Source organism: Bombina bombina, chromosome 1 (assembly GCF_027579735.1).
Source record: "Bombina bombina isolate aBomBom1 chromosome 1, aBomBom1.pri, whole genome shotgun sequence".
Taxonomy (NCBI): Eukaryota; Metazoa; Chordata; class Amphibia; order Anura; family Bombinatoridae; genus Bombina; species Bombina bombina.
Genome location: NC_069499.1, coordinates 309,438,146 through 309,449,311, shown reverse-complemented (window position 1 = coordinate 309,449,311; position 11,166 = coordinate 309,438,146). Strand labels below are relative to the sequence as shown.

At 37.1% G+C, this 11,166-nt stretch overlaps 1 protein-coding gene across 1 annotated transcript in view; it reads right to left on the bottom strand.

Annotated features, from left to right (window-relative positions):
- Nucleotides 1-10,784, bottom strand: part of LOC128645246 (ras guanine nucleotide exchange factor F) — a 137,290-nt gene extending 126,506 nt beyond the window's left edge. Inside the window, exon 1 of the mRNA XM_053698087.1 lies at nt 10,639-10,784. The gene's annotated coding sequence lies outside the window, so the exon portion shown is untranslated. The remainder of the gene's footprint in view (nt 1-10,638) is intronic.
- Between the last annotated feature and the right edge of the window lie 382 nt (nt 10,785-11,166).

The following is an 11,166-nucleotide window of genomic DNA, read 5'->3' as shown; positions in this document are numbered from 1 at the left end:
AACCTTAAGGTATTGATCTAGGCCCATTCTGATATATTTCATGCCACCATTTCACCGCCAAATTATATCTTCAACTTTTTCACAAACTTTAGCTTTCTCACTGAAATTATTTACAAACAGCTTGTGCAATCATGGCACAAATGGTTGTAAATGCTTCTCTGGGATCTCCTTTGTTCAGAAATAGACATATATGGCTTTGGCATTGCTTTTTGGCAATTAGAATTAAAAAGCAAAAAAATATTTTTTTCTGTAGTGTAGCTGCCCCCCCTAACTACCCGACCCCCCTCCATCGCTTTCCCTCCATTTCCACCATAGGAGCCACCTCTCCCTCCTTTCCCCTTACTGCCACTCAAAAAAAAAAAGTTTTCTGTAGCATAGCGGTCCCACCCGCTCCCGCCCTCCTCCACCGCCCTCCTAACCCTCTCACAGCACCAATGATAGGCCCTCTCTGCATCGGTTACTGACCGGCAGGTATTGCATGATGCCTCAATATACAGGCATCACTGCAATACTCTTTGAGCGGCTGGAATCGATGTCCGTGGTCATTAAGGGCCTTTTTTGTAGGACGTACGTAACACGTCCTCGGTTTTTAAGGGGTTAAACAAATTTCCATATTACTTTTATCAACTTTTCTTTGTTCTCTTGGTATTCCTTGTTGAAAGCTAGGTAGGCTTATATGTTAATTTCTAAGCCCTTGAAGGTGCCTCTTATCTCAGTGCATTTTGACAGTTTTCAGCTAGACATTAGCTAGTTCATGTGTGTCATAGATAAACATTGTGCTCACTCCTGTGGAGTTATTTATGAGAGGGCACTGATTGACTAAAATGCATGTCTGTCAAAAGAACTTAAATAAGGGGGCAGTCTGCAGATGCATAGATAATAAGTATATTAACATGACTGTGTTGATTATGCAAAAACTGGGGAATGGGTAATAAAAGGAATTAGCTATCTTTTTTAAACAATAACAATTTTGGTGTAGACTGTCCCTTTAATATATTATTCGTGTTATTATATAATAGATTATATTTAAAGTCCTGAAATGAATGCTGTAAATATAAAGACAGCAATATAAAAATAGTTTTTATGCTTCGGAGGCATGTTGTTATCCATCAATAAGCAGGGATAGGCACAGACAAAGGCTGTGGCGGACAGTTTCCAAAGTACAGACCTTAGTGAAGGACACCAAGGTTATTATACTGATGCAGATACCACTGACCCTATAACCAGCCCTTGTCTGGCTATACGCATGTGCCATTGTCACTACTGTGTCATTATATAGTGCTGGGTGTTATTATACTGATGCAGATACCACTGATCCTATAACCAGCCCTCCATTGGCTATACCCATGAGCTAGTGTCACTACTGTGTCTTTGTATAGTGTTGGGTGTTATTATACTGATGCAGATACCACTGACCCTATAACCAGTCCTCCTCTGGCTATACGCATGAGCCATTGTCACTACTGTGTCATTATATAGTGCTGGGTGTTGTTATACTGATGCAGATACCACTGACCCTATAACCAGTCCTCCTCTGGCTATACGCATGAGCCATTGTCACTACTGTGTCATTATATAGTGCTGGGTGTTGTTATACTGATGCAGATACCACTGATCCTATAACCAGCCCTCCTCTGGCTATACCCATGTGCCAGTGTCACTACTGTGTCATTATATAGTGCTGGGTGTTGTTATACTGATGCAGATACCACTGATCCTATAACCAGCCCTCCTCTGGCTATACGCATGTGCCAGTGTCACTACTGTGTCATTATATAGTGCTGGGTGTTATTATACTGATGCAGATACCACTGACCCTATAACCAGTCCTCCTCTGGCTATACGCATGAGCCATTGTCACTACTGTGTCATTATATAGTGCTGGGTGTTGTTATACTGATGCAGATACCACTGATCCTATAACCAGCCCTCCTCTGGCTATACCCATGTGCCAGTGTCACTACTGTGTCATTATATAGTGCTGGGTGTTGTTATACTGATGCAGATACCACTGATCCTATAACCAGCCCTCCTCTGGCTATACGCATGTGCCAGTGTCACTACTGTGTCATTATATAGTGCTGGGTGTTATTATACTGATGCAGATACCACTGATCCTATAACCAGCCCTTGTCTGGCTATACCCATGAGCCAGTGTCACTACTGTGTCATTATATAGTGCTGGGTGTTATTATACTGATGCAGATACCACTGATCCTATAACCAGCCCTCCTCTGGCTATACCCATGTGCCAGTGTCACTACTGTGTCATTATATAGTGCTGGGTGTTATTATACTGATGCAAATACCACTGACCCTACAACCAGCCCTTGTCTGGCTATACGCATGTGCCAGTGTCACTACTGTGTCCAAGTATAGAGCTGGGTGTTATTATACAGATGCAGATACACATCCAGTATTTCACTCAGGCTTAATTTATTCCATAACTTATCACCCAATATCGCTAGTAGTCTCTTGACAAGTCACTAATTTTATTTACACTGCATTATATTATTATCCAAAAAGAAGATATACTAAGGTTGTGGCGGACACTGCAAGGGCTAGTCACAGACACCAGTGTCAATGTACGGACATCTTGCCTATCCCTGTCAATAAGGCAGGGGGAAGGCCTGAAGAAACTTTGTGCAGAGCCGAGAAACACGTAGCATACACTATATGCAACGGTGAAATGGATACATTTGTCTTTAAATTGTTTTACCATTTTTATTAAAGAAACAGTATTCAGAATACATATAGTATTGTGAAGTGTTACATATTAGCGGAGTCCTATCATCACACAGAGCCGAGTGGAAAGCAAACGTTGTGCAGTGAGCTGGAACACTAATATTCCAGCAGGCAATATATAGCACTGACAAGTGATATTTTTTTGCGAGTATCGTTTCTATTTGTGATCACACTGGTGGAGGTTTTATGAGTAATATCTACACTAGGAGAAGCCCTCTCTCTCTTTTTCTCCATTAGAACAGAGGATGGTGAATTTCGAGTGAGCCAGTGCGCTGGAAAACAGATTTTTCAGCATGCCTTTAAAGCACTTTTGAGTCCATCCATTTTTTGAGTATATGTCCTTAAGGGTGTATATTGGTGGAGGCATACAATCGGATTGACTACACTAGGAGGTGCCCTTTCTACTTTTCATGGATTATCCTGATGTGCAGGTCATGAACATAGGTATTCAATCTCCAATCCTTCAAGATGCGAGACTCGAGATCTTGATGATTGGATAAAGCTGGACATATCAGATTCACAAATCAAGTTCTGCATGGCCTGACTGGAGCAGTCAGATTAATGAAAATCAATTCAAATTTTTACTCTTGGAAACAGAAGTCATCAGGTCTATCTCTATGGGACCCCACTGTTCCACAATCTAGTAAAAAAAAACTACTTGCAGTAGAAAACTTTCCAGATTTCCTTCCAGGGATGCAAATATAGAAAATGTTTCTGACTCTAATCAAAAAACATCAACACTTCCTTCATTGCTAAGGATCCGCAAGTTCCCCTTAATGATGGATATAAGCTACAACTGTAACACTGTCTAAATTAAACTTTTATAAGCGTCTCCTCTCAGAAGAGGATAGCTCTGAAGGGAGCTTAAGATTGCAAGAGTCCAAGATAATTATTGGTAACCTCGGCTCCTGAGGAAACAAAACTGCAGACATTATTTTCAAAGTTAAGTGAATAAAGCCCCAAGACGCCCCCTGAAAACGTTTGGAAAACTATTGGCCCTGGTCAGAGATTGTCTCACTGAAGAATCCCATACCATTCTATGAGATAGTTAAGTGAAATTTTTGCACCATTGTCGAAGCATGCAAATTTAAAAACATCTCATATGGACACGTACTAAAGTAAGAACATCTGATGCTGCAATCATCAGACTTGACACTTCCACACACAGATACAGATGGGTTAGAAATTGAGTGTATTTGTAAGCAAACTGACTAACTTTGATCCATGATCCGTTAGGGAACGCTGCATAGTCAATGAGTCTATGACGAGTCCTAGAAATAAGACTCCTGATTAATGAGGAAAATATTTTTTTTTAAATGAATTCTGCAACCATGTCAGCATTTCATTACTTTATATAGTCCCGGTGAGCTGTGGCATGGACAGCACACAGAGTTTGCAAACCTTGACAATCCTGCAAAAAGTAGTAATGGATTAAGTCACCTCTATGTGCAAATGGAATTATGTGTAGTTTGAAAATTAACATTTTTATGGCTAGCTATTTTAATCTGGATTTTTTTTTATAAATATATATCTATATAAATATCTCTCTCTATCTCATTTTCAAGATTTCCATTTGTAATTTTTGTTTAAAAAAAAAAAAAAAAAAAAAAAGTCTGCAATCCTAGACCAGAGTGTGTGCTTTAAATATGTAGGAAGGAATGACTCCCATGATGTCTGCCATGTACGCTATAGAAAATTATAAAACTATTTAACTTTTTGTATTTCATGATAATGGCTCTCATATTTTGGCATTGATGTGTAAATGTAATGGGCTCAATTTATCAAGCTCCGATAGGAGGTTCGGAGGCCAAGTCATAAGACTGCTGCTACTTAACCTCTCTGCCGCCTAAAGTGTTGCGGATTTTAATCAGATCCGATCCAATCTGGATGATTGACAGCCCCCACGCAAGCAGGGGGTGGAATTGCACAAGAAGCCGCAGGGCTTGGTGGACAAGGTTCATAACAAACGTTGTTCACCTGCAGTTTGATGAATGGAGCCCAATGAATGCAAACAAATAAAAACATCTCCTGTATAGAGTCTGCACTGAATGGGAATACAGCTTATATGTAATTTATAACTATTAAATATTAAACTTTTTAATTTAAGTTCCAAAATTACTGCTGTCTGCATTGCTGTCTATGTCCCTAAAATGCTTTGTCCCCTTTTACTGTTCTCTATCTGATCATATCTGCAGAGGCCAACTAAGAATAGATATATGTCAGCGTTAGACTTGTGAAGTCTGCAGTCTGCACTTCAAATAGGAAAAAAACTTACAGGAAAATAAATAATGAAAGTATTTTGCAAAGTTGTTTATCATGTATAATTACTATCTCAAATTCTTTTTATATGTCTATTACTTAATTGTCATCACACTCAATATCGGAGCACGTTCTTACAACACCTTTTTGCTTTGTGTCACACTTATGGAAAGTTTTTATCTTTTTTTTCTCACTTGAATGAACTTTGGACATTTAAAGCATTAATTTCTCAAATATAAAAAAAAAAAAATGTTTTATTGGCAATAAATTGTAACACCAAATTTAATGTGACAACGCTAAATATGGTTCACTTCTTAGATTTTTACGACAGATAAAGTTTTAACATATCTTTATTAGCCCTAATAAAATTACAACATTCCTTTCTTTGTGCCAGAAGAATGATAGTTCCGGCTTTCAGAATAAAGATAATGCCAAGAAGCATGGAGCTATGTTCATCACCGTGTGATATAATTTTGTAAACCAACTTTAAAAACTCAAAGAAAATAAGTATGTTAAAAAAAAAAAAATAATAATAATAATAATAAAAAAAATATATAACAGAATATCATAGTGAAAAAGTTAACAGATTAGAGCATGTAACTTTATCAATAGCAACCCAACAACTATGTGTGTTTAACACCACAAATGGATTAAACACATAGGCCTCTATGTATCAAGCCGTCGACTTTCTTGCATTCGACGGCACCAATACGCTCGCCTAAGATCGCCTAACATCGCCGCCACGGCCCTGAATACGTTCTCCAAAATGATCAAAAAAGCTGTCAAAAAGCCGCGAACCAAGTACAGTGCGATGAGCAGCGGACTGTTGTTAACTAACAGTCATCGATCTCGCTGCTCTTCGGCTTTTTCACAGCTTTATTGCTACCCTGTCAATAAACACCCACACTATACTAAACTGTTTTACCCCCTAAACCGCAGCTCCCGGACCCCCCCCGCAACTAAATAAAGTTATTAACCCCTAAACCGCCGCTCCCGGAGCCCAACGCCACCTACATTATACTTATTAACCCCTAATCTGCCACCCCCTATACCGCCGCCACCTACATAAAGTTATTAACCCCTATCCTGCTGCTCTCGGACCCCACCGCAACTAAATAAATTGTTTAACCCCTAAACCGCCGCTCCCGGAGCCCACCGCCACCTACATTATATTTATTAACCCATAATTTGCCCCCCTACACCGCAGCCACTATAATAATCATATTAACCCCTAAACCTAAGTCTAACCCTAAACCTAACACCCACTAACTTAGATATAATTTAAATAAATCTAAATAAATATTCCTATAATTAACTAAATTATTCCTATTTAAAACTAAATACTTACCTATAAAATAAACCCTAAACTAGCTAAAATATAACTAATAATTACATTGTATCTAGTTTAGGGTTTATTTTTATTTTACAGGCAACTTTGTATTTATTTTAACTAGGTACAATAGTTATTAAATAGTTATTAACTATTTAATAACTACCTAGTTAAAATAAAGACACATTTACCTGTAAAATAAAACCTAACCTAAGTTACAATTACACCTAACACTACACTATAAATTAAATAAATTCCCTTAACTACAATTAATAACAACTAATTAAAATTAACTAAAGTACAACCCCCCCCCACTAAATTACAGAAAAAAATTAAATTACAAGAATTTTAAACTAATTACACCTAATCTAATCCCCCTAATAAAATAAAAAAGCCCCCCAAAATAATAAAAAGCGGTACCCTACACTAAAATTACAAATAGCCCTTAGGGCCTTTTGCGGGGCATTGCCCCAAAGTAATAAGCTCTTTTACCTGTTTAAAAAATTACAATACCCCCTAAACTTTAAAACCCACCACCCACACACCCAACCCTACTCTAAAACCCACCCAATCCCCCCTTAAAAAAAACATAACACTAACCCCCTGAAGATCACCCTACCTTGAGAAGTCTTCACCCAATCGGGCCGAAGTCCTCAATGAAGCCGGGCAGAAGAGGTCCTCCAGACGGGAAGAAGTCTTCATCCAGACGGCATCTTCTATCCATATCCAAGATGGTGTTCCTTGAATTCCGATTGGCTGATAGAATTCTATCAATCGGAAGTCAAGGGACACCATCTTGGATGATGCAATTTTAAAGTAATATTCATTCGTCGGGTAGTCGTCGGCCTGGAAGGATGCTCCGCATCAGATGTCTTGAAGATGGACCTGCTCCGCATGGATGAAGATAGAAGATGCCGCCTGGATGAAGACTTCTGCCCGGCTTCGTTGAGGACTTCGGCCAGGTTGGATGAAGACGTCTCAAGGTAGGGTGATCTTCAGGGGGTTAGTGTTAGGTTTTTTAAGGGGGGATTGGGTGGGTTTTAGAGTAGGGTTGGGTGTGTGGGTGGTGGTTTTTAATGTTAGGGGGTATTGTAATTTTTTTTACAGGTAAAAGCAATTCACAGTCTGTTGCTGTGATAGTGCCATGCATAAGGAATTATGGGTAGTGAGAAAGATATATGATGGGCACACTCAGAAAATGTATGCCCCTTTAAGATTTCATACCAATTTTTCCACTTAGACCATAAGTACTGTGTGCCATGTACTCTTTTTTTTATATTAGTGCAATTTTGTCTTGTCTAACAATTCCCAGATTAACATAACCTCCATAAATATTGGGGCTTTAAAATGACATATAGTAACCCCCTCTGTTATTATAAGATTGTTTGTAGTATTGCCATAAATTCATGAATCACAACTTGCATTATTAGAGAAGTCAATGTGACTTGTTACTGGTGTATACTAAGTTCTATTGATGAGGAAATTTAGGGAAAGATGTGTAGCAGGGATAGGTTTGTAAAATCTGCAGTGTGTTCTTCCAATACTCAGATTGCAATTTCCAGAGTTACAGGAAAGGAGGGAAAATAAATTAAAGTATATGAAAAAAGGTGTTTGTTTTTCTACCACACATAATGAAACTGAGATTTTAATAAAAAAAAGTTTGATGCCCCTTTAAGGCACCTCCTCAAGAATGCAAAATAGGTGTGTTAAGGAGAAGCTATTACATAATACTTTAGCATGTCACAAAGTACAATAATGCAGTCATAGTTAAAGTATGCTTGACAATCACATGTTTTAGTGACAGGATTTAATTATGCTCTAGGTATTGAGAAATCTGCCACTACCTGAATATATTTATGTATTTTTTTTATTTGATATGATAACACAAGCAGTTATTTAATCAGTTGAAGTTGTAATATCTTACAGCTTATTAAATTACATACAAATTCACAGGGAGCAGTCTAGAGAGTACAGAAGTGGGCACAAATACATAACTTTAATAAAATATGAACATGCAGGACCAACTAATGTTCCAATTTTTCTTTCTTAAATGGATATTAAACACGTCTTGATTGATTTAAAAAAATATATATTTTGTTCCACACTCACTAAAAAAGTCCAAAAAGTAACATTTGTAACCTATGGTTTCAAAATGTTGCAAATTGCCTAAACCAGCTATTTGATTTGCAGGTTACAGAATTAGATTTTGTCCTATTTAGGGAGTATGTGACAAGCACATCATCAAGAGGTGTTTAATGTTGTTTTAAATTAAGGGCCAGTAAACCTAGAAAATAATGTTATATAATGCTGCACATAGTGCAGAATTATATAACATTATATTAGGGCTAGTTTATATAACTTAAGATTGCCTGTGAATGTGCTGAATTATATAACATTATTTTCTAGGTTTACTGGCCCTTTAAGGATAACTGTATTTATGTCCTAGCCATTCACATATATTTTTATTGCAGTTGCCTACGTGGACACAGTCACCGACCCAATTAGAAGTAGTAGCCAGCAATTACCACCTGCTTCTTACTTGTTAACTGCAACAGCTGTGGCTTTACATATGTGCTTATCCAATTTGTTATGGTTAAATAATGCAAAATAAACGAGAGTTAGTAATGCCAAAAATCACAAGTTAGGGTATGAAATTTCTGCATTTTAAAACAGATTCCAATTTTCTTCTATTATGAAACTTGCTTAGTTCTCATGATATTCTATGTTGAAGAGATACCTAAGGTAGGCATCTGGAGCGCTACACGGCAGGAAATAGTGCTGCACTCTAGTGCTCTTTCAAATGGATAATATTCTTGCAAAACTACTGCCATATTGTGCTCCAGAAATTGGCCGGCTATTGAGCTTATGTCCCTGCTTTTTAACAAAAGATACTAAGAAAACAAAGGAAAATTGATAATAGAAGTAAATTAGAAAGTTGTTTAAAATTGTGAGCTCTATCTGATTCATTAAAGAAAATGTTGGGTTTTATATTCCTTTAAGTTCAAAGCTTCTTATCTGCTTATGTGACTGGTGGCGCAGCTATATGACTACCGCTCTCCACTTGCAATACACTGAGTTCCCATCTATATCAATGATGGAGAATTTCCTAATACAGATAGTTCTAGATCAATAATTTAGAAGCCTCAAAGGGCATAAAACCCCTTTTTTTCTTTCATGATTCAGATAGAGCACACATTTTTAAACAACTTTTAAGTTTACTTCTATTATCAATTTTGCTTCATTCTTTTTGAACCCTTTGTTGAAGGAGCAGCAATGCACTACTTAGGAGCTAGCTGAATGCATTGGTAAGCCAATGATAAAGGATACATATGTGCAGCCACCAATCAGCTGCTTGCTCACACTTCCTGAGCCTACCTAGGTACACTTTTCAACAAAGGATACCAAGAAAATGAAGCAAATTAGATAATAGAAGCAAATTGGAAAGTTGTTTAAAATTGTATGATCTAGCTGGATCATGAAGGAAATGTTAGTGATTCATGTCCTTTTAAGGGCTGTATATAAATGTATGGTAGTTATGTTGTTGGTGTGTGTGCTATACACAGGCTTCTGCCTGTGCATAAGCAAGGTCATATACTATTTACTGATAGTACATTTGTTTAAACTAGAACTTGACGTTCTTAATAAATGGCACTTTCCTCTGCTTATGAGGGTAAAAAAAAGTCAATGCAGCCACTTTAAAGACACTGGAGAAAATTAGATGAACCTTTTTGTTACTATGTCTATTAGTCAGTATTTCTCTTCTCTGGGAAAAAAAAATAGTTTATAACATTAACTACCCCATCATTAAAGTCTGTTGATTTAAAACCCTAAAATAAGAAATTTGTCCAAGCTCTCACTTATTGCAACCTTATCTTTGGAAGTTGAAAAACATAACAATAAAAAAAAAACTAAATAACTCCGACTAGCATAAGAGATTTAAGCCAATATTAGTATTACACAATATACACATTAGTATTACTTCATGACAACTGGCTCTATAGAAACCGCATACTGTTATGAGCCCTAGCGGTAAATGTGATGCAGATTGTTCGTATATAGACCACTAACTAACAGTACGTAACATGTTTTGCACTGTATTTATACGCTACTTGCCTATAACATGATGCTGCCAGATCTTACACAGTATCCTTATTGTGCTCTTCTATCTGTATCTGACATATACTAGTTAGAGCAAGTTTCCTTCAAATGCACTAGTGTTGTGTATCATATAGACATACAACTGTCACTTCATAAATCTTCTAATATATACTCGTACTACGTCAAGTTTGTATGTTGCTACTTACCTTCCAGAAGTCAATTGTTCTAACATATTTTGTCTCGAGTCTAGCTATTGCTCTTTGCAGCGCTGAGATCACTACTATTTGGGACGCAGCCTGTATAGCTATTACGGTAAACTATTGCGAGTCAAGTAACATTGACCGCAGCGACGTTATCAGCACCCAACCCAATCATACAGAAGGGGGTGGAGTTCACAATGGGACTTCTAGGGGGGTTTCGGAGGTAGGGCAGACTTATAAATCGGCCATTATTGATTTGGGCATTTCATTATAAAAGCAATTATGTACATGGATATGATATAACATTGTGTACAATATATTATTCCATTACTTCTAGTTGAATTAAACATTTTTAGAACTTCATAAATCACGAAAGAAAATGCTTTAGGAAAGTTATCAGAAAAAAATAATAAAGTGACAAGAAGAGTTAAACTACATGAAACCCCACAAGTTTTTTCACGATTCAAATAGAGCATATAAATTTAAACAACCTTTACAAAAAATTTTTTTTCTATTATCTAATTTGCTTAATTC